At 43.3% G+C, this 22,871-nt stretch overlaps 1 long non-coding RNA gene and 1 pseudogene across 3 annotated transcripts in view; both read left to right on the top strand.

The window, feature by feature from the left end:
• LOC112867450 (cationic amino acid transporter 3 pseudogene) overlaps window positions 1–22,871 on the top strand; it is a 113,051-nt pseudogene that overhangs the window by 75,297 nt on the left and 14,883 nt on the right. The window lies entirely within an intron of this gene.
• On the top strand, window positions 9,830–12,726 carry LOC147579140 (uncharacterized). Its single transcript, XR_015253134.1, has 3 exons — window positions 9,830–10,501; window positions 10,852–10,932; window positions 11,419–12,726. It is a non-coding gene; the product is annotated as an uncharacterized LOC147579140 (long non-coding RNA).

Genomic DNA, 22,871 nt, shown 5'->3' with positions numbered 1-22,871 from the left:
CGGGAGAGAGGTAGAGTGGAGATGGGCAGTGCCTTTTAGGATGTTGGCAGTGGAGGGGAGGATGGAGATCAGCTAGTGGGAAGAACACCCATTTTGTCCACTATGCAGGGGTAGTGAGGATCAAATAAATTATGCATGTAAAAGCACTTTGAAAACTGTAAAATAGTTACAAATAAAAGGCATTGTGTTATTATAAACTGAGTACTTTCCAGTTCTAAATTTTATTTATTTTTTTCTTTTTGAGAGAGCAAGCGCACGTGAGCGGGGGAGGGGCAGAAGAACAGAGAGAGAGAAAATCTTTTTTTTTAATTTTATTTATTTATTTTGAAAGAGAGAGTGTGAGCAGGGGAGGGGCAGAGAGAGAGAGAGAGAGAGAGAATCCCAAGCAGGCTCCGTGCTGTCAGCACAGAGTCTCATGCAAGGCTCGAACTCACTAACTGAGATCATGACCTGAACTGAAACCAAGGCTCTGATGGTTAACTGACTGAGCCTTCCAGGCACCCTCTAGTTCTGAATTCTATGAAACTATTTTTCAAAGTTTATAGCTTAGAACCAAAGACTTTCTATTCCCTGTTATCAATTCTAAACATTCCCTTCTTCAAGGCCTTTCTCAAAGCTAGCTCATCTCCCTAGTGTCTGACTTCCCAGTATGGGACTACCTGTACCAGTTAGCAAATCTGTTGCTCATCTTCCCTGAAAACCTTATTTTCCTTCTCTTCTGAGTCTTCACCCAGGCCATTTGCTTTGCTTTAAGGTTTAAGAATTGCTTGTTTTAGGGGTTGACAGATTTAGCAAATAAAAATGCAGGATGCTATCCATTCATCCATCGATGGACATTTGGGCTCTTTCCATGCTGCTTCCTCTACTCTCTTAGTTTATCCAGATGGGTCTCTTCCTTTAGAACTTAACTCAAAGCTCATGATGATTGGCATGATAATTAATGAAAAGAATATAGCCTTGTTTAGACAAACAGATTTGGATTCAAACCCTGGCCTTCTACTCACATGTTGTGTGAACTTGATTAAATCTCTTCATGTCTCTGAATCTGTAAGTTATCTTTCAAGGCTTTTGTAAGGATTAAAGTAAACAATATTTGCTTGGTTTGTTTGCTTAGGTCTTACGTATTTATTTAAACCTCCCAATTCCACAGGTAAATTCTTTGCTCTGTGTGCCCTCTCAGCTTAAATACTCGTACCTCCTTCATCTGCATTGCTGCTTAGGTTTTCAGCCTGGGTCAGAGTCCTGGGAGGAGGTCTCGTGTGTCCCATCAATCAGGGGATGATCTATCTGGGCCATTCCTTATAGAACCCATGGCAGGGATCTACCCACAGGGAGTTTCAGGATAAGAGTAGACTGCCGGGGGGCACCTGGGTGGTGTCCAACTTCAGGTCAGGTCATGATCTCGCGGTCCTGGGTTCAAGCTCTGCATCAGGCTCTGTGTTGGCAGCTCAGAGCCTAGAGCCCCCTTCTGACTCTGTGTCTTGCTCTCTCTCTGCCCTTCCCCTGCTCACGCTCTCTCTGCCTCTTTCTCCCTCAAAAGTAAAATAAACAGTAAAAATGAAAGAAGGAAAGAAAGAAAGAAAGAAAGAAAGAAAGAAAGAAAGAAAGAAAGAAAGAAGAAAAAAATAGATTGCTGGGCTCCCATGTGTCTGTCCTTTTTCTCCGGACTACTTGGAAGGAACTCAAGGTAGAGTCCCTAGGAAGCTCAAGGGTGAGTCTTACAGCCCACGTTCTGTTGCTACTGCTGTGCTAGCTCTGTACAGGTTTTCTGAGTGGGTTGATAGGGAAGAAGGGCATGGTGAACCCTCTGTGGTGAGGGATGGGGAGTGAGGGAGCCAGAGTAATTACTAATGCTCTTCTCTGTGATTCAGATCAATTATAAATACTGAGATTCATAAGAATCATAGTGATGGGACACAGGCAGAAGGGTGAAGGCCGTGGATTTCCCCTTTAACTATCAAACTCTCAGCCAGAGGGCTCAGTTGGGCTTCCCTGCCTGCCCTCAATACCCCCAGGTGGCAGGTGGGAGGTAGAGTCTGGTGCCCTTGCTTCCTCTTGCCTGAAGCTCACTTGCAACCATTGCTATTGTAATACTACCCACTCTCTCTCACCCTAGCTGCTGGGGGTATGGGTAAGCAGTCAGGTTAGCTAGATCTCCTAGCTCTGATTTTTATTTCAAGCCCAGAAAAAAAAAAAAAAAAAACCCGCAAAAAAAAAAAAACAAAACAAAAAAAACCTACACCTGACAAAACTCAGTAATAAAAGGTGTTTTCTCCCCCTTCCCTTCTCTGGTCCCCTGGAGCTTATTTCACTGGAAGGGAACGCAGGTTGATGTATTTTTAAATGGCTTTGATTTTATCACCTTGCTTAATGATTTGGCACGTTATTTATTAGATGGGGAGCTTCCCAGAGGGGCCTGGCCCATTAACGTATAAATAATGTGGCAAATAGTTCAATAGAGCCGTAAAAAAAGTGATTTAGAAATAAATTGACCTCTGTTTGTTACATGTAAACGAAGGCCCAGGGTCATAATGTATTTCGTGCCCTTAAGCTGGGTTGGTGGGGTTGGGGTGGGAAGGGATGAGTAGGGGGCTAGTGCAGACACTGGGGAGATTTTTTTTTTGTCACAGCTCTTTTTTCCTCTGCCATGTTGAGGGTGTGGCGGATATGATGTGGGCTGCATGTGGTGTGTCTGTGGCAGAATGAATAGATTGATACCTATGGTCCGGGGCAGCAATGCGGTTGGTTGGTAGGGATGGAGATGGGTGGTTTGAGATGGGGGTTTCCTTCAGGACAAAAATCCGTTTGTAATTTTATTATTGAGGAGTTAATATTTAACCCAGGTGTGTGGAAAGTGAAGTAGATGGTTTGAAAAGCAGGCTCTGTCTTGGTGCATCCGGGTCACTGTAGTAAGCACCTTTGATGGGGATTTGTTGTTCATCTCTGCCTAGTACAGCATGCAGCACGTAGTAGGTAGTCAGTAAACGTTTACTGAGCACATATCCACATATCTCCAGTGATTGTGGTAGGGAAAGAACAGTAAAGATCATTTCTGAAGTAGAGATGTGAAAGAATGGGTACAATAGCTAACATTTACTAATCACTTCACATATGTAGCCTAATTAAATTTTTTTGTGCTTAAGTTGTTAAATGACACATATTCACAAGAGTGTATAAAAATGTATGTGCATTTTAATGAATTAATGTGGCACTTAGAAATGCCCATGCAAGCACCATTTATTAAAAAAAAAAAAAAAAAAGAACGTAGCCAGGGCCCCAGAACCCCCCTGCATGTCCCCCCATTTTTTTAGAGAGAGAGAGAGAAGGCAGGGCAGAGAGAGGGAGAGAGAGAGTCCCAAGCAGGCTCTGTACTGTCAGTGAGGAGCCCGATGTGGGGCTTGAACTCATGAACATGAGATTGTGACCTGAGGTGAAATCAAGAGTCAGATGCTTAACTGACTGAGCCACCCAGGTGTCCGTGTTATGTCCCTTTTTGATCACAATCCTGTCCCTTCTCCAAAGGTAACTATCTTGTATTTTGTAACAATAATTTTCTGGTTTTTCATCATGGTTTTGGTACCAATGTATGTATCCTTAAACAATATCATTTTGCTTTTTTTTGAATCTTATATAAATATACTTGAACTGTGTGCATTCTTTTGTGTCTTACATTTTTTTACTCAGCATTTAATTTGTGAGATTCAACCATGCTGTTGCTCATCACTGTAATTTGTTCATTTTCATTGCTGTACACATTTTATAATATGAATATACCATGACTTATCCATTCTACTGTTGATAGACATCTTCACCTTTCAGTTTTTATCACCTGAAAACAGTGCTGCTCTGAACATTCTTAAACATGTATCCTAGTGCACCTGTAGCATGTTTTATAGGGTCTATATCTAGTGGTGGAATTTCTGGGATATAGGGTATGTGAACATTCAAGTTTACTTAGTAATATCAAATTGTTTTCCAGGTAGTTATACCAATTTTCCCTCTCACCAGAGTATCTGAGAGTTCCTGCTGTTCTAGCATTCTTGCCAAACTCTTAGTAGCCCTAGAATTTTCCAATTTAAGTTTTACAATATCATATCAAATTGGAATTACTATTATTCCCATTTTACAGATGATTAAACTGAATATCATGGTGTTTCAGCAACTTGATCCAAGTTGTATAACCAGTAAATGGCAGAGCCAGTATTTGAACTTGAATTTGACTCCATAACCCAGCTTTTAATCTCTATGTTTATATTTTGTCTTGATGATGAATACTTGATAGATTTTGGATAAATTACATAGAAAATATTTTCTGCACATTTAATTTTGTTAAACAATTGAAACATTTTTTGTTATGTGTGAAATGGACTATCCCTCTTATGCTTAGTACCAACCTGTGTAGTGAGAAAAGTGGCTTGTTTCAGATTTGGTGTGGGATAACCATTTAAGATTAAATATTTAATCTTGAATATGAAATATTTGTCAGAGAGTATCTGACATGGAGTTGACTGTAGGATGTCCAGATGAAGCTTCCAGAGATGATCCAGACCATCCCTCTCTAAAGGCAGGTGAAATATCTGTAAACAACTCTTGGGTGAGGGACTCCACCCAGGAGCCAGAAAGTCCTTTTTTCATGCTACTTCAATTCCTGCTGCTGTTTCAACTCATTCCCTCTAGTTCATTCTTCCAAAGAGAACCCTTAATACATGATCAAAGGCCCCCTTTCTGGTTTCAGGGTATCATGTTGGCTGGGCAGAGTTTCCAATAGAGTCAGGGCTTTAGGATGTCTTTCATCCCAAGAGCTCAAAGCCTCCCACGGACATTAACCCATTAATCACCATGCTGCTCTGTGAAGTTGAGAACAAGTCAGTGGGAGCCTCCCCCGCTTCCCAGGTAGAGAAACTGAGTCCATGACTTGTCCAGAACTGCCCAGGGAGTCAGGGTGGAGCCAGGAAAGGAACTCAGGTGTCCAGGGAGACCATCTCCTCCACTGTTAGTGAATCAGAGCTCCAGTTTTCTGCACATTCAGCAGAAAAAAGGACTCATGATTGAATGGTGAAAATTGAAGCCAGTGTTACAGGACATCAGAATCCTGGGATCACTGAGCCAGACAGCCTTGCCCAAGGAGACATGCATTCTTCAAGACCAGGGCCAGGGTTTTTACTTCTGTCTCATTGATGTGCCTGGTAGACTATGTCCAGTACATGGAAGGCCCTTGATAACTATTAAAGCTGAGTGAGTGTAGAAACAAGCAAGTGGCAAGATGCCTGAATTTGTCTTATTATCTGGGCCTCCTCCCTACTCCCAATTTTTCCTTCTAACAAGAACATCTTTGGGAAGGGGCATGAGGAAATGAACCTTCAGCCCAATGTCGCTGGGTGACACATGAGCCTAGACAGAGCAGTGGGTAGAGAAGCCTTAGGTCCACAGGCTGGGAATGGAAGAGAGAGGGGTGGAAGGAGTTCCTGAGACTCACTCTTACTTTGCCTAAGAAGATCTATAAATGAAACTAAATTTTAAGCTTATTTCAAGAATTCTGTGAGTTCCTGCCCCTCACCTGCCAGTGTAGTCATCTGGGACAGACACCTTTGCCAATTATAGCCTTTATCCATTCCATGGCAAACAACAGAGCTCTGGGCCTCGTGACCAGATAAAAACATGAATTTTGTTTTCTCCATGTCCTCATCATTTTGTTGACATTCTCAGTGGATTGCTGTTTAGAGGAAGCAGTGAGCATATGTCACTTTAAAATAGGTTGTTCTCAGGCACCTGGGTGGCTCAGTGGGTTAAATGTCTGACTTTGGCTCGGGTCGTGATCTTGCGGTGTGTGAGTTTGAGCCCCACATGGGGCTCTGTACTGACAGTGCAGAGCCTGCTTTGGATTCTCTCTCCCTCTCTCTCTCTTTGCCCCTCCCCCACTTGTGCTCTCTCTCTCTGAGTGAATAAATAAACTTTAAAAATTAAAAATAAAATAAAATAAAATATGTCATTCTCAGGGTGCCTGGGTGGCTCAGTCAGTTAAGTACTGACTTAAGCTCAGGTAATGATCTCATGGTGGGTTTGAGCCCCGCGTTGGGCTCTGTGCTGACAGCTCAGAGCCTGGAGCCTGCTTTGGGTTCTGTGTCTCCCTCTCTCTCTCTGCCCCTCCCTGGCTTGTGCTCTGTCTCTCTCTCTCTCTCTCTCTCTCTCTCTCTCAAAAATAAATAAACATTAAACAGAATAAAATAAAATATGCCATTCTTAGTGTGCTCAGAGATCACAAAATCAAAGACTCTTCTAGGACTAGAGGACCTCCCTGGTCATGGCTTATGCATCCCTGTGTGTCAGTAGAAGATGTCTACCTCAGTTATGGGATGAACTGGAGGAGAGTTATCTGTTTAGAATGTGTATGTGAGACTCCTTAGGTACGTCTCTACACATGATTGGATGTGTATTTGCAAATCGATTTACCTATTATATGTAGGAATCTCTGTGAGTGAATATGTCAAGAGAGGGGACATCCACATTTGTGTAGGCGACTTTGCTCCCTTTGCTAGCACCTCGTGTAGCTTTTCTCTATCTTCAGACCCTCCTTCCCTTCACCTCCCCAGTAGGTGCTAGTTGGCAGCTCCTGAAGAATCTTGAGGCTGCTCCTGGCATGTCTTTATTTCAGCCACCCATCTGATCCCATCCCCATCCCTAGAAGGGCTTCCCGCTGCCTGCGTTTATCTCCCTGTTTTATGATGTCATTTAATTAGCTCGCACATGGTGGTTTTATGGGACAAACACGGCCTTGTTTGCCTTATAACTGGATTTCACAGCTCTGTGGGGACAGGTCAGGAAATCTCAGGCCTGTGGTGTGTGGAGTTCAAGAATACTGGATCTTTAGGAACCCTAGGAATTTTGGGAAGGGTCTGACTTGGAGTTCTATCTTCCAAACACTAGAAAAAAGTCCCCTGTCACTTCTCCAACTCCCCATCCCATAGCATGTGAATTAACCTTGCTGGGGAAGTGGGAAGGCTGTGCCAATCACAGCCAAGGGGATACCAATTCTTTTGCTGTCCTGAATCTCTGTTGCCTGTGTGACTGTCCTACTACTTGTGGCCCATAGATAGAGTGACCGCTCATAGGGTAGTTATCAGCCTTCTGAACATCAACTTTTGGGGAATGAGATGTGGATACTGTAGGGCATATTCTAAAATAGGGACCTGTGAGCTCAAGGTCCCCAAATGAGAAAAATGGAGAGAATCTTATTCCTTTAACAGAGGGCCTAGTGGGACAATTAGGGTGTTGAGGAAGCAGGGTTCATCCACATGTTAACTAGGGAATTGGGGCTACTCTTCATGCAAATTTATATTGGGACTGCCATGTGCTGGTTTTGGTTTGTGGTTGTTGTTTTGTTAGCTTCTTAGGTCTGGAAGGCCTGGGAATATATAAGAATGAACTATCCAGAACCATTCTAGAAAAAGGAGTTCCATCTGATTTTCCTATATCTCCAGTGAAGGAGACCCTGCCCTCTGCTTCCATATATGCCTTTTGTGGGAAGCAGCTTTTCCTTCTCCTCTTGCCCACCTCACCAAAGTATCTATACATGCACCCTTAGAAATGTCCATGAGCAATTTCTTGGTCAATACACTATTCTTTTTTTTTTTTTTTTTTTTTTTTACACTATTCTTTTCTCAGCCTTGGACAGCACACTTCTTTGGCTTGGTGTTGGTGAGTAACCAGGTACGTGTGTGTGAAATGTACATGGGAGCGAGGGATGGGCTGGAGGAGCCCCGGGCAACTTCTGCTTTTTCATTCCCCCATTGCCCTCCTCCACCTCTCTGCCCCTCATGGATGAGATTCTCAACCTCAGGCCCTCACTCTTGCCCTCCCTTTACTGTTCTTCACCCTCCCCTCACTGTGGCTCCCATCGTTCATGGCTCCTTCCTTGGCCTGTCCCTGCATAGGACATCCCTTTGGGCCCCTCATTCTGAAACCCATCAATCTTGTTTTCTCCAAAACCACTGCAGAAAGATGGATAAGAAAAGTAGCCTGGAAACGGTAAGCAGTGCTTCTAAAAGGGAAACTGAGGCAAGTATCAGTCTGGGGTTGGGAAGAATGTTAAGATAGAGTAGCAACGGGGGGAAGAGCACGCCAAATTGTAACTATAACTAAGTAGAAATTTAAAAATCCTAATCTCAGATACAGAGACTTATTTGAATATGATATGTCTTAAATGGGGTATTCTAAACATCACTCCCCTGCTGGAATCGCCTGATCTAGTTCTGCCTAGATGCAAAAGGTTAGACCAGATGAATCCTAAACTCTCAGAGGAAGGAAGGACTCAATCTCTCTAGGGCCTCTGTTTCCAGAATCTTCCTTGTCAGGATATCTTCAGAAAATGTAGCCAAAATCCCTCCTGCTGCTGCTTGTAACACGTTAGGAGTCTGATGATGAATATAGTTCATCTTGACTGTCCCCTCCTCCCTGGGAGCTTGTGACAGCACATCTCACCAAAAAACCATTAGGTTCTGAAAGTGTTGGGACTGGCCCTGGCATGTCTTTGCCCTTCTGTGCTGTCCTATCTCCGGATGACTTCAGAGAAGGTGAGGGTGGTGTTCAATGGATGCTCCCGCCTCCCCCTCCTCTTTCCTCTCAATCGCCAATATATTTTCTCTGACAGTTTGCACAGATAGTTAAGATACCGTGTAATTACTGTTGCATTTGAAAGCCAAACATGATTTATATCTGACAAGCTCAGTCATCTTTGGGATGACTTGGGATGTGTGTGTTTGTGTACTTGTGTGTGTGTGTGTGTGTGTGTGTGTGTGTGTACATATGTTGGTTATGTCTTTCTGTGGGAGCAGAGTAGGTATTGGGCCCTCTGCTTCTCTCCCCCACTCAGTTACCTTCTTTTACTGAATCAAGAAACTGGAATATACAGAGCACTGGAAGGAGAGGCAACATCCCTATTATCAGGAGGCAGATGGGACTGATATGATACCCGGGACAACAGCAAACACACAGACAGAGGGGATGAGGGCATTGGTGGAGAATGGAGAAATACTACTGGAAGCAATATGGGTGACTTATCGACAGAGGACTTCCTTCAGGAGGGGCTGGTGGGGGGATGTTTGGAAGAAGTGGATTAGCACCCAGAGAAAGGAAAGGTGGGTGCCTTGGAGGAGAGAAAGAACCACCTTTAAGGTAAAAGAAGAGAACCTTGCAGGGAAGGAGGTAGTTTTGTCTAGCTGGAAGGACATGTCTGAATGAGGGGGTCACAGGGAAGGGGAGGGTTGGGAGGAAGCGTATACCAGTGGGCAGGGGGGTGGTCAAAGCACTGTTGATTTTTCATCAAACTGTTGTCGGGAGGCATTTGGTCAGCACCTTTGAAAGCCCAGATCCAGGGTGATGGGGTTCTGAGGTGGGAGACTGGGCTTGAAGATAGCAGGGGTTATAGCAAGTGGGGAGGGCAGCTAACAGGAGTGGGGATAGAAGACTAGAGAAGCCACCACCAGGGCCTTCCTGAATATTGCTTCTGAGCTTTGTGACAGGGAAAGGGTAACTGCTTCTTTTCCACTTCCCTTCGAATTTCAGTAGGAGAACTTAAAGTTGGACAAGAGAAAGGATTGTATAATTTCCTAAAGCAAAATGCACCACTGCATCATTTCTGTGCCCTAACACAGGTTTGGCCCGTGAGGAGGGTGCTTGGCTTTAAGGCAGAAAGATGCACAGGGATAGATAGGGCTCATCTTCAGCCCCTGGGGTAGAGTGGGAGTGGGGGTGGTTGGTGTTCTTAAGTTTTGCTCTCGGCGTCTCTGGCTCAGGCTTCTGTCAGTACAGACCTGCATCCCGGCCCCGCCCCAACTGCTGATTATACCCCTTGGGATGCATCATTGCTAGGAAAGCAGATGTGCCAGATGTGACATGTTTGAAAGAAGAAAAAATCCCTTACCTCTGAGCCTTGGGGAGAGCTGCTAATCACCGTCTTGCTGCTGCTCATGGAGAGGGCGGGGCTCAGGTGGGTTTTATGCCAGCTTCGAACTCTCGTAGCCCCTCCGCAGGAGGATCTCCAAGCACCTATGGAGCCAGATGTGGAAGAAGGAGACTTGGGAGAGGAGGAAGAGAAACTGAGGCCCATGCTAAATGGAAAAGATTTTGGTTGTTCAGTAGCGGGTGGGTGCCAGCTAGTTTATTGTTCTGGGTTGAGCAATTTATGTAAGAAGGTGTTGGTGTGTGTGTGCATGTATGTGTGTTTCTAGGAATTCAACCCAATGGCATCACTTCAGTTTATCTAGCGACTTCTCCTGGAAGACCTCTGTGACTTGCTGAGAGCCCTCCTGCTCCAGGCCCTCCTACTGCTCCGCAGTCTCTCCTGGTTTTATTTTCCTCCTCTCCTCAGGAATTGAGCTCAGAACTTGCAGTATGTCTTGTCCTTTGCCTGAGGGGAGCCTCCTGAGCCTTGCTGACAGATGTCTCAGTCTGGGAAGCTCCAGCATGCTTTGCTTAGTGTCTCTCCGCCAAGACGGCGCCCGAGGTACCCAGATGTCAGGGCCCCAGTGCTTCAGCTATTCCCCTAGTCATTTCCTGATGCTGATGGGATAGAGGAACAGTTCCTTTGATAAGACTAGGAGGGGCTTAGGAGAAGAAATACAAGAAAGACTCTTGGGTGCACTAGAAACTTCTAAGTCTGAGGTTAAGGTAAAGTCACACAGTACTGCACAGTGCCTAGAGAATGGACATAATTGTTCCATGGTATCTACAATCCTTAGGAATGTAGTTGACTCCAAAAAAAAAAAAAAAAAAAAATCTCTGGTCAGATTCCTAGGAGGTGATTCTTGATTACATCTTTCCTTAGGTGTTGACATTTTCTATTTTCTAAACCAGATTATAACTCTTCTAATCTGAGTGCAAAGAAAGTGGACCCACCACTAAGACATCTAGGCTAACCCTAGGACCTTAATGCATGTAAGTAAAATAGTAGAGTTCTATTGTCTCTACCAACTAAAAGTCCACTGACTAAACCAAATTCCAAAGTAGCTCTATCCCAAACCCAATCCTTAATCCTGATCCTGAAATTAAGCCTAACTCAAATCCCAATTCTGCTCCCCTCCCCCGCTTTCACTGCATAGAATGATTTCAGGGGAGGAGGGGTTGGGGAGGAGAGGGCAAGATGAGGAATGCCTCTGGGGAGAAGGAGGAGGAGGAGATCCAGCCAGAGCGACCTAGAGGAGCCAGTGTGGTATCTGGGAGCCTGGGGCATGATCCCGGTACCTGCCAAGCCATGAGTCACGACATCATTCTCCATGGCATTTTGTTGGGGGTGTGTCTGGGCTGGCACCTGGTAAACAGCCTTGCTTGGAATGAGGTGCTTCCCCTCTGCCCCTCTCCCTAATTTGGGGACAAGAGAGAAGTCTTCTGTCCTGAGGGTCCTTCTTTTCTCTTTTCTTTGAGATTTCGCAAGACTCAAGCAAAGCAAGAGGAAAGACTTGGCACTTTGTCATTAGTTGCAAAGAGATCATGGAGAGACTAAATTACTGAGAATGCAGAGTCTAGAAGCTTCCAAATGTGAGGTGACCTCGTCCAGCTCCCTGAGCGTCATCCCCCTCAGGGACGCAGAGTTGCTCCACTTTGCCCTATGCCCTCTCATGACAGGGCTCATGCTCTACCACACCTCCCTTCCACTGTAGCTATTGCCCAAATCCAGATAGGCATCCAGGGTGGCTGGATAGAGATCTTTATGGGAGTAAACCTGTGCCTGTGGATGAAATAACAACCGGAAACACCTGGAGCTTTTTCCTGAACCTGGTACCTCTCCCCGGCTAACTTGAGTCATGATGTGTCACTTTTCTGTCTATCTGACCCTTACTCTTGGGAAGGGAGAGAAGGAGCAGGACACTAATGACTGTTTCCTGATGTTAAAGCATGATTAGGACCATTATTGTTTAGTCCTTGGGGAAGCCAGACAACCATCAGCCTGACTCTAAAGACATGTAGTTCAAGACAGTTGCTATCCTCAGGGCTCATGGAAGCTCCACTCCTCCCCGCCTCTATCCTTAGCCCACAACTGCCAATCCTGCTGTAACCACTGTAGATAGGACTTGGGGGAAGGGGGGTGGTGTGCCTGGTTCTTTGGTGTATTCCCTCTAGGCCTCATTTTCATGCCTGGAGCAGAATTTACACTCCTCTCCCATTGCAGGTTTAGCTCTTGTCCCAGCCTCCTCCACAGGGTTTGAAGGCTAAAAGTCCTCTAAAACTAAGTAGGAAGTGACTGTGGTAGGTATTAACATACAGTTCTTTATGAAAGACTGCAAAAGCTCCATTCTTTGAATGACACACAAAACTCACTTTAACCAAGCCTGACTCCCAGGTGCAACCCACTTGGAAAAGACCAGCATTCCAGTTTGTTGAGGATTTCAAATATGTAATATGATTTAGAAAAAAGTCAAAATATGGGAGTCAAAAGGGGCTTGGGGTCAGAGTTCCTGCCAGCTGCCTCCTTTTTCTTTCTTATAATGCTGAAATATTATAGTAATAATAATAACATTTAAATGGTATTTTACAGAGGTACCTTGGGGGCTCAGTCAGTTGAGTGACGAACTTCAGCTCAAGTCATGATCTTGCAGTTTATGAGTTCAAGCCCCATATGGGACTCACTGCTGTCAGCCTGTCAGCACAGAGCCTGCTTTGGATCCTCTGTCCCTCTCTCTCTGTCCCTTACCCGCTTGTGCTCTCCCAAAAATAAAATTTTTTTAAATGGTATTTTACAGTTCCAGGGTATTTTCATTTATAATCATACAATAACCTTGTATGCTTGGAATTCTTACCCTCATTTTACAGACAAAGAAACAGAGTACTTACATGATTTCCTTAAGGCTATGGAACTAGTAAGCAATAGAGGGGGCATTTGATCAAAGTCTAGTGACTGTTGTCAGGTTGTCGAAGATCATATGTCCAACTATCACAAGAAGAGTTAGGGAACCCTTTCTGAAGAATTTCCAGGGTGGGGAATACAGTTTCTAATGAAATCATAAATGCATTCCTAATTCATAGGTTCAGGATAAGATGGTCTTGGTGTGCCTCCCCCCCCAAATGAGGTCTAAAAAACTAAATCTAACCCCATTGTCAAGACAATATTAAGAAAACTGGGAAGACGTGCCATCATATGCAAGCTAATAATATTTTATTGATGAAAATTTGGATGTTCTAATGAGTGTGATTTAGAAGGAAACTCCAGAGGCTCTAGGTCACCATTTCTAGTCCATACAATCAACATGTGGATGCCCTGTTCTTAAACAATCAGAGGAATAGGAGCCCACTGCAATTTTTGATCCACCTGCCAATTTTATCTTAGCCTAATCTAAATCTCTTTTGCTACCTTCTCACTAGATCTGTTAGTGGGATTGGGGGTAGGGGGGATATTTCTGCCTGTCTGTCTATCTCTCTCTATCAAGATTTGGAAAGCTGTCTAGAAGCTTCTAGTGTAATATCCACTTATGGGTTTATAAATAATTCATTCTTTTCAGGCTTCTTCAGCCTAAATAATGTCAACTCCCCTGGCCTTTTCTTCTCACATCCAGCTTTTGAATAATACTGGTTGTTTCAGGTCTTTCGGAGAGGTCAAGTCTCCTAGAATATGAAGTGCTATTATTTCCTTCCACTCTGATTTGGGCTGTTCTTGCTTTTGCTTCCTTGTTGTAAACACTTCCCAACAGGACTTCCCTCCTTCGATTATCTCCCTCATAACCATCCCAAACTCTGTTGTTGTCTCCCTAAAACATGGTCCTAATCATGCCACTTTTCTTCTCTGCTCCATAGCTACCTTGTTGAGTGCATACTATGTGTCAGGCACTATCACTATACTAAGTGCTCCATATGCATCATCTAATTTAATCACCACATCAACCCTATGTTGTATGCACTTTTGTTTTCTCTGTTCAAAGTTGAGGAGACAGAGGCATAGAGTAGTTATAGAACCTGCCGTGTCTCATGACTGGAAAGAGGAGAGCTTAGATTTAAACCCAGACCTTTGCAACCCAGAGTTCATGCTATCCCGATACTGTCTGTATATTTTTAAATGTATCTGTCATATCTCCTGATGACGGACCTGTGATATCTGTCATATCAAGTGCTCGGACACCACCCTATTTAGTGATGTTCAATAAATGCTTGTTTATGATTATGATGATGTAGGGAAAAAAGCAGTTCTTGGTGAACATGATAAGGAGGAAGGGAGAATTTTAATTGTGATTATCCAATTTGCTAAGGAGAACTTAGACTTCTTGTTTCATATGGACTTTGCTGAATCCATTTCAAGAGCCCCAACTGTGCACAGAGCTCTCAATTCAGTGGAGGAATCCTCTAGGAACAAGACTTAGTTTCTGTTCTTGGGGAGCTCCCAGGCTAATGAAGCCCCCAGACACAGGCATTTTTGTGGAATTTGCATGACTGTTGCAGGTTCAGACACCACCTAACAAGAGGTTGGAGGCTCTGTTTTGCATGATGATAGAGAGAGATGGTAAAAGAGAGACTACAGATACTCTTTGGTGTCTCTAGCTGTCCTTCAAGACATGTAGCCTGGCTGCAGCACAGAGAATTTGGCTGGGTCATGTGGATTGCCTCCACTGGTGGTCTCCAGTCTGCCACTTAGCAAGGTGAGGGGAAGGGCAGTGATGATTTACTCTAGAACAAGGTAAAGAGGCTGAGGGGACAGGGAGAAGCTGCTTACAGTCGCAGGGCAGCAGAACCGAAACTACAGCCAAGGTCTCAAACGAACCCACCTGAATGTCTTGGCTTCACGAGAGTAGTGGAGATAGAGAGGTAGCCCCATTTCCATGTCAGAATGGCTCCAAACCCTGTGTGTCCTCCTAGCTCTCGCCACATGCACTTTGCTTCACTGCCTGCCCTGAAGCAAGAGCTGAGGTCTCAGGTTTTGGGGAAAGTGAGGTGCAGCGTCGCCTGACAAATGGGTGGGTCCCCCCCACCCAGTTTACAAGCCCAGGGTGGCTCCCTCCTAACACCCTCCCTCTCTTTATGGCTCTGCCACAATCTTTGATGTCTTCTTCTGGTGAAGTGGTTCTGGGGTAGAAAGAAGCCAACCTCAGCCAAAGACGCCCTGCGCACAGTGGTGCTCAGGCCAGGGAAGGGGCTCCAGCGAGGAGGTCAGGGATTTAGCATATGGAGCCGTCAACTGGACAAACCGACACTGAGTGTCTTTTCAGATCTGTGCCTCTTTGGGAAATATCAGTGTTATATTCGGTCTCTTTCATGGTGATAGAAAGAATATGCTTGGGCTTTGGAGTGACCCAGACATGGTTGAAACCATAGATCCTCCATATTTGAGTTTTTTGACCTTGGGCAACTTACTTGACCCTTTGAGCTTCAGTTTCCAAATCTGAGTTGAGTAATAGACAATTCATCTCACAGGATGTCATGAGAAAGGACTAAAATGTGTACAGAAAGTGCACAGTAGTGTCTCATATCCAAACTTGCTCTGGTAATTAAAAGATAAGCTCCTCTGTGTGCAGGGATCTCACTGGCTTGCTCTCCTTCATATCCCTCTCCCTTCTCCAGCACCACAGGCCTCTCTGCCCTTTCTCTGCTTGGGTGGAATGGCGTTTTCACTCAAGCATCCCCCCTTTCCTCAAAGATGCACAAATCCCAGGATCTGCACCGATCTTCTCTGTCATCAGCAGGCCCCCATCGCGAAAGCCATTTACCTGGAGAATCCTGTAAACAACCTCCTCTTCATAGTTGGCAGTTTTTCCTCTTCTCTGCCATGCTCCCTCTCTCCTCCATTAAAATGATTTTATTTGCTTTGCTCCTATTCTTATCCATCTATAATTTTTATTTTATAGTCACTCCATAATGGTCTGGGGCCATCCCTACTGAATCACCAACTGGTCTTACTTTAAGATTTAATTTGGTTTTATTAAAATTACCAAAATTCTCCCTGGGCAGGTGTAGACCTGGCCAGGGCAAAGCTCTCTAGGCTGTTGACTATGAGGTCCCTCCCCACTGGTAGATTTCCAGGCTCTTCAGTTTTTCATTCAGCCCCAGCAGGTGAATGTTCCTGGTGCAGGCAGAGAGAGAGAGAGAGAGAGAGAGGGAGAAAGCGCACACACTTGCTTTACTTTGCCTTATAAAGTCTCAGAAAATGGGTTTCCCACTCCCACTACTTTTACCTATCCACTTCTGCATTTTTTGAAGGAAGAAAATGTTCATCCACCTTCCTTTTGCCTAAGATCATAAATGGGTGCTCCTGGGTGTCTCAGTCAGTTGAGTGTCCCACTCTTGATTTTGGCTCAGGTCACAATCTCTAGGTTAGTGAGATTGATCCCCACAACAGGCTCTGCTTTGACAGCACAGGGCCTGCTTGGGATTCTCTCTCTTTCCCTTTCTCTCTCTGTCCCTGCCCTGTTTGCATGTGCTCTCTCTCTCCCTCAAAAATAAAATCAATACACTTTAAAAAATAATAAATGGATCCCAGGGTTTCTGATGTAGATGCAACTGAGATCAGTGAATGCATCTCAAGTGTCAGGATTATAGGGAGGAAACATGTACATGGATGTGTGTGTGTGTGTGTGTGTGTGTGTGTGTGTGTATGTCTAAATGTAGCTTGGAGTGTAGATGTCTCCCATTTAGCTGTGAGAACATAGATTTACACTGCCTAGGGAAAGAGCTTCAATGTATTTTAAGTGGCTAAAGAAGCTGTCCACTATTAGCCACTATGCCTGCCCTTGGGAGTATAGACACATTCTATGAGAATATAATCTTTGGTGTGAAGTCAGTGACAGTAATAGGTTTTAGCTCCTTTACATCTTTACTTTTTCTTTTCAGGGAAATGGGGTAGGAAAAGCTTGGGAAAAATAGGATTTTCATTTAGATCTTCCAATACGTTACTTATTCTCTTAAAAAAAAAAAGAGAGATCTTCGTTAGATGCATAAATTTCAGTGATAGGGCCATTGGACCCAGAAAAAGTAGAAGAGGAAATAGGATTCAAAGAAAATGAAAATAACAAAAGAAACGTCCTGAATTAGATGTCTTCTATTTACCTTGGTGGATGATCACGGACTGTCCCTCAAGGCCACCAATACATGTAGATCCCTTTGAGAGGTAGAATGCAGGATGAAATCCCTCCCATCCCAATTCCATGGACATCTCTGTTTTGTTCCCATGTCTGAAGAGAGACATTTTCAGTTAATAAAAGAATGTGCCTCTGTCTACCTTCCCCTCCCTACCCCCTCCATAGTCCTAGGATGCAGGTGAGTATTTGCTCACTTCTGTCTGTGTATCCACATCCCAAATACCTCCTAAGGAGCCAGGGAAGAACTCTACAATGGGAACCATGAACAGTGCATGAAGCATGAGGCATGAACTGTGCATGAACAGAACAGTTACTAGAGAATCTCATAAAAGTCGGTCAGAGGGCTGTTGGGCTCAGAGCTCCGTTTTGGTCTCAACTTCTCCCTGCCTGCAGTTTTGCTTGGCTGGCATCAATCGACGCTGAAGCTGCCTGTTGTTTTTAAGGGAAGAGGGACTACAGCTGGGGTGATGAAGAGTTAGCTTCCCACCTGGAACAGTGGAGGGTTTCCACCTCTCCCGTAAGGACCCAATTTTGAATCTAGAAGGTTGAATGAGAAACAAGACCGTTTGAGGTAGCCTAACACCAGGCATTTGAAAATAGACATTTTTCTCACCATCCTTCTTTTCCTTTAAAAAAATAATGTAACTTGGAAGAATATGATTATCCTAAAACATTTTTATTTTTTAATTAAAGAGGGTTCATTATGCTACCCGTCTCATCTCGTCCCAGAGGAGGGAAACCCTGTGTTCAGCAAGTTTGCTAAGAAATAATTATAGGTTCAGATCTTCCCCAGGCCCCGAAATTCAATTAAAAAAATTTTTTTTTGTTTTAAGTTGCTTGCAGTCACATGGTGTGTATGTGTGCACGCGCGTGTTCGTGTGTGCGCGCACGCCCCAGTTCTCCTCGTAACTGCTCTGGGAATGGGTTCCCGGATGTGAGGCTTCTAAAAGACAAGCATCCTCCTCCCCCCTCCCTGACCCACTTCCAGCCCAGTTTCTTCAGCCGTATCTTTGTGAGCAGATGTTAATAGGGTGAAAAATGTTTCTGTGAAAGGAACCTTACTTTGTTTTGTGTTGGTTTGTTTTCGGCTAGCATTGCCCTGATCGTCTCCCAGCCCCCAATCCCTGGGATACCTCTCTGGCTTAAACTGAATTAGGTCAGTGTACATAGTGGCTCTCAACGCTCACTGTGGATCAGAATCAGCTAGGGGAACGTTTAATCAGCGTAATGCCTATTTCGGGATGTATGGATTCAGCTGGTGTGGAGTGGGGTCTAGGCATCAGCATTTTTTAAATGTTTATTTATTTTTGAGAGCAAGAGAGAGAGCACAAGCAGAGAAGGGGCGGAGAGGGAGGGTCAGAGGATCTGAAGCGGGCTCTGCACCCTACCAGGGAGTCCCTGGGCGTAGGTATTTTTAAAAACTCCTCGGTGCTCGTGTGCAGCTAACATGCAGGGTTAGGGACCCAGTGGTGGGGATTTGGTGATTAGTAAAGACACGCAAACACCATCATGAAACCCAAATTCAACTGCCTAATTTGACTTTTTGGCTCATTGTATAGTTATTTTAAATAATGTAAGTGTAGGGGCAGAGTGCTTACCTGTCACTTCTTTTTTTAACTTTTTAATTTAATTTTTTTACTTTTTAAAATTTACATTCAAATTCCTTAGCATATAGTGAAACAATGATTTCAGGAGTAGATTCCTTAATGCCCCTTAACCATTTAGCCCATCCCCCCTCCCACAATCCCTCCAGTAACCCTCAGTTTGTTCTCCATATTTATGAGTCTCTTCTGTTTTGTCACTTCTATCCAAACTCTGAGTTACAGTTAAACTTGGGTGGGACAGAAAGTCATGGTTGCTTCCCTCTTCTGTCATTCCAAGAGAGGGGGCCGTTCTATTGTAGGACTGTCCCAGTTTACATAAAGAAAAAAGTTTATTTAGAGAGGTTATTGTATAGAGGACAGACCCTGCAGGAACATTCCAGGAACTGGGGCAGCATTTATGGGTTCATTTAAGCCATGATTAGCCTTCTCCCCAGTTTAAAGAAAGTAGCTAAAAACCCCAGGCTTCAGGGTACAAACCCTCCTGGCAGCCAGGAATATGAGAAGAGAGAGGGCAGGACTGTGTGAGGCCAGATTCACACTAGATAATAAACCAAAACAGACATGTCTAATAGAAATCCAATAAATGAATTAATAAAATAAATAACATAAATGTGCCTATGAATCCCCATATATCTCAGCATATAAACATATATAGGTTATATATATTGGTGGCTTACCTAATGTTTATGTGCATGTGCATAGATTTAAGTAGAGTGGTATATAAATATATTTATATAACCTCACTAGCTCTGTGGGGCATGGAGGTAATTATGCAGATTTCTCAGGCATAGGTTTTGGAAATTGTAGCTATTTTCATATTTTGACTGAAAATTTCACTGATGTCTTGATGCTTCCAAGTACTTAGATATATCAATTATGTATATATTTTCTATTTTGTAGATAGATGTTTGTTGTCCATGTAAACTTTTTTCAGAGAGAGGGTACTAAGTCTTTATGGATAGCCAGAGTGAGCAATTCAGACTCAAATAATCTACTTTGGGTCTTAGCTAATCTGTGCTTACAAATTATGTAAAATCCAGTTCTAAAATCTTTACTTATTTGGTGTTACGTAGAGGTTCCCCCTAAAAATATGAACCAGTTGAATGAACTTCATTTTGCTTTTGGGGGTGCAGGTGTGTGGTCAATAGCTAGTAGGACCTGTTGAGTCCACTTTCAATTATTTTTGCACTCTTGAAGGGAGAAATAGCGGACAACTATCCAAGAGAGAGCTAAGAGAAAAAATTCAGTTTGGCTTTGTGATGAAGTCAGAGTCGAATCTCTCATTCTTTATCATCCTCACACACATAAGCGCAGGTGCGCACACATGCAGGTGCACGCACACTCCCTTTTGTCAGACTGTACCTAATGTCTTTCCAGGCTGGACTGACAGAAGCCCAATGGAGGAAGCAAACCTAAGCAGTCTCCAGAGACAAGAACAGACTAGCACACATTATCCACATAGGAGATACAAGCTCTCATATGTAGAGATGTGCTTTTGTCCCAAAAGGGCTTGCCTAAGACATTGTTTACAAACAACTACAAAATCATTATCTAATTTCTATGACATTTCGGCTTACCTCCCAGTTTGATTCTGTATCTGAAGCTGGGACAGATATTGGAACTGTGTGTCTCCAAACTGCCTCCAGAGTCACACGGTGGAGAGCAGGAGGGAAGCCATCCACTACCACCTTCCTGTCTCCCGCATACAGACTGGGCTGAGCCAACTACAGAGTCTTCCAAGACACAGCTTTAAAGGTCCATTTATGACTATTTTTTATGAAAAATAACATAGATGAGTTTTAATAAGATTCCTCTCTCTCTGGGTTGGCTCAGCAACAACTTAGCTTTAAATATGCATCTCATTCCCCTAACTGTTCCTTTTAACTTGTTGGCAAAACCAAAATGATAAGATAATATAGAAGAGAGTTTTCTGAATTGTTTGGTCACAAACATCCCACTTTATTAAATACATCCACATGAAACACTTTTGTTGTTTTATTTGAATCCGCTTTGGCTTGGGTATGTAGGAAGAGAGAGTCAAATTGCTCTGTTAGTTTTCATGGATGCTGTTCTATTTCATCCATACTACTGGTGATGCCATTCATCAGAATGTGGACATATCAGATTTCCAGTTTTTACCTGGGATGTATGTGGTCACATACCAATAGGTTTGTACCAGCAGAATGAAGTGGGGCAAGGAGTCCTGAACCAGCTATTCATTTACTCATTCAGCAAAGATTTATTGAGCTCCCGTTATGTGCTAGGTGCTGTGTGCAGTTCTAGGGTAGCAGAGAACAAGGTCCTGTCCGCAGGGTACTCACAGTATTCATGGAAGAAATGGACATGTTGACAAATAGGGATAATACAATGTGTAAGGCATAGTGAAAGAAACAATGCATGAGGTATTATGAAAGCACAAAGGAACAATCGGGGTGGGGGCAAGGTGAGGGTGGATTCTCAAGGGGGAGCAATTGATGAGAGTTAGAACTTTATTTCATTCATCGTTGTTATCTCCTACTCCTTCGTATGATACCATGCTCGTTGAATAAATTGATCAAGGATTGGTTAAGTCTCTTTTTTTTAATGTTTATTTTTGAGAGAGAGGGAGAGAGACTGCTAGTGGGGGAAGGGCAGAGCGAGAAGGAAATGGAGGATCCAAGCGGTTCCTGCTGACAGCAGAAAGTCCAACATGGGGCTCAAACTCACGAGCTGTGAGATCATGACCCAAGCCAAAGTAGGACGCTTAACCGACTGAGCCACCCAGGTGCCCCAATTAAGTCTCTCTGCAGTGGCAAAAGCACTGTAATAGGAATCAGTAGGTCTAGGTTTTGGTCCAGGGTCTGCAATTGCAGTTTGTGACTTGACCCTATCACTGTTTGTCAAGAGGAAATTAGGAGAAGATCCTGGATGAATTCCACATCTCCACTTCCTTGGCTAAATAAAATATACTGTCCCTCCACCCAGTGTATGAATAATACATAAGAAATAAAGCCAAGATTTTCATTCTATATCCATTCATGAAATGTTAGCTCCCTATAACCTTTATCCTTTCCCAATTTTCTGTAAATCTTTTTAAAGATATTTTAAAATTATTTGGAAGAGGATTTATAACTTCAGACTGATTTTTTTTTTTTTTTTTGGCAAAAGTTAGGACAGATTGACTAGTACAGAGAAGGCTGGAACCTGGGGAAAGTGAAATATTATAGAACTCATTTGACTTAGTTCACCCAGTGCTGAAAAACAGTTTAAAACCATGCAGTGCTTAGAGCAGAGAAGCAGCAGTCAGGGTTCAGAGACCACATAGTGTCCTACTTCATAGAATACTGTTTCTCTCTGCTTGAGTCTAGCACAGAAGGAGACTGGTGGCCAAAGGGTCCTGACCTGGTTGCAACAGGACGACTCATATCCCTGTTGATCATGTTGCCTCTTTCTTTCCCTTACCACAGGCCAAAGGGAGGAGACAAAAACTAAATGTTGTAGGTCTAATCAAACAACTCAATGATAAAGCTGAAGGGTCTAATCCTTCTTATAGAATTCTTACTCTTTCTGTCTAGAATACTCTTGTTTACCTCAGTTTTCTCTTCTGCAAAATAGGTGTAATAATTCCTACCCTACTTACTGTTCAACCTACTTACTTCCTTACCTACTTTCTTTTATGATACTTATCACAATTTGTAATTTGTATTTGATTAATATCTGTCTTTCTAATTTGACAGTAGTACTCATGAAGATGGGGACTGTGTTTGTTTTTTCCTCTCCATTTAATTGCCAGCATCTAGCAAAGTGCTTCCATGCATTAGTCATTCAGTAAATACCTTTGAATAAGTGAATGAATGGTATTTTGGGAATCAAGTAAGATGAAATATTTGAAATACTTTCAAAAAATTTTACAGGTGAAACCTGTGTAAAGCATTGTTTCTAGTTAGGTAGGTTGTACATTCCTTGAGTTTAGGAACTAAGTCTTAATACTGTTTATTTCCCATTCAACTTGGCAGCGTACTTTTCACATGGTAGGTGCTCTGTAAGTAATTATGCTTATCACTATATTATTTAAAATAAAATTATAATACTTGCAATAAACAATCATCTGAAAGTGAACTTAAGACAAATAATTCCATTTACAATAGCATCAGATATAATAAAACACTTAGGAATAAATTTAACAAAAGACATATAAAAATTATACTCTGAGGGAGGCCTGGGTGGCTGAGTCAGT

Source organism: Puma concolor, chromosome B4, assembly GCF_028749965.1.
Source record: "Puma concolor isolate L17-30 chromosome B4, mPumCon1.1.hap2, whole genome shotgun sequence".
In the NCBI taxonomy this organism is placed as follows: domain Eukaryota; kingdom Metazoa; phylum Chordata; class Mammalia; order Carnivora; family Felidae; genus Puma; species Puma concolor.
The sequence above is the reverse complement of the archived record's forward strand: the minus strand, read 5'-3'. Positions and strand labels throughout refer to the sequence as shown.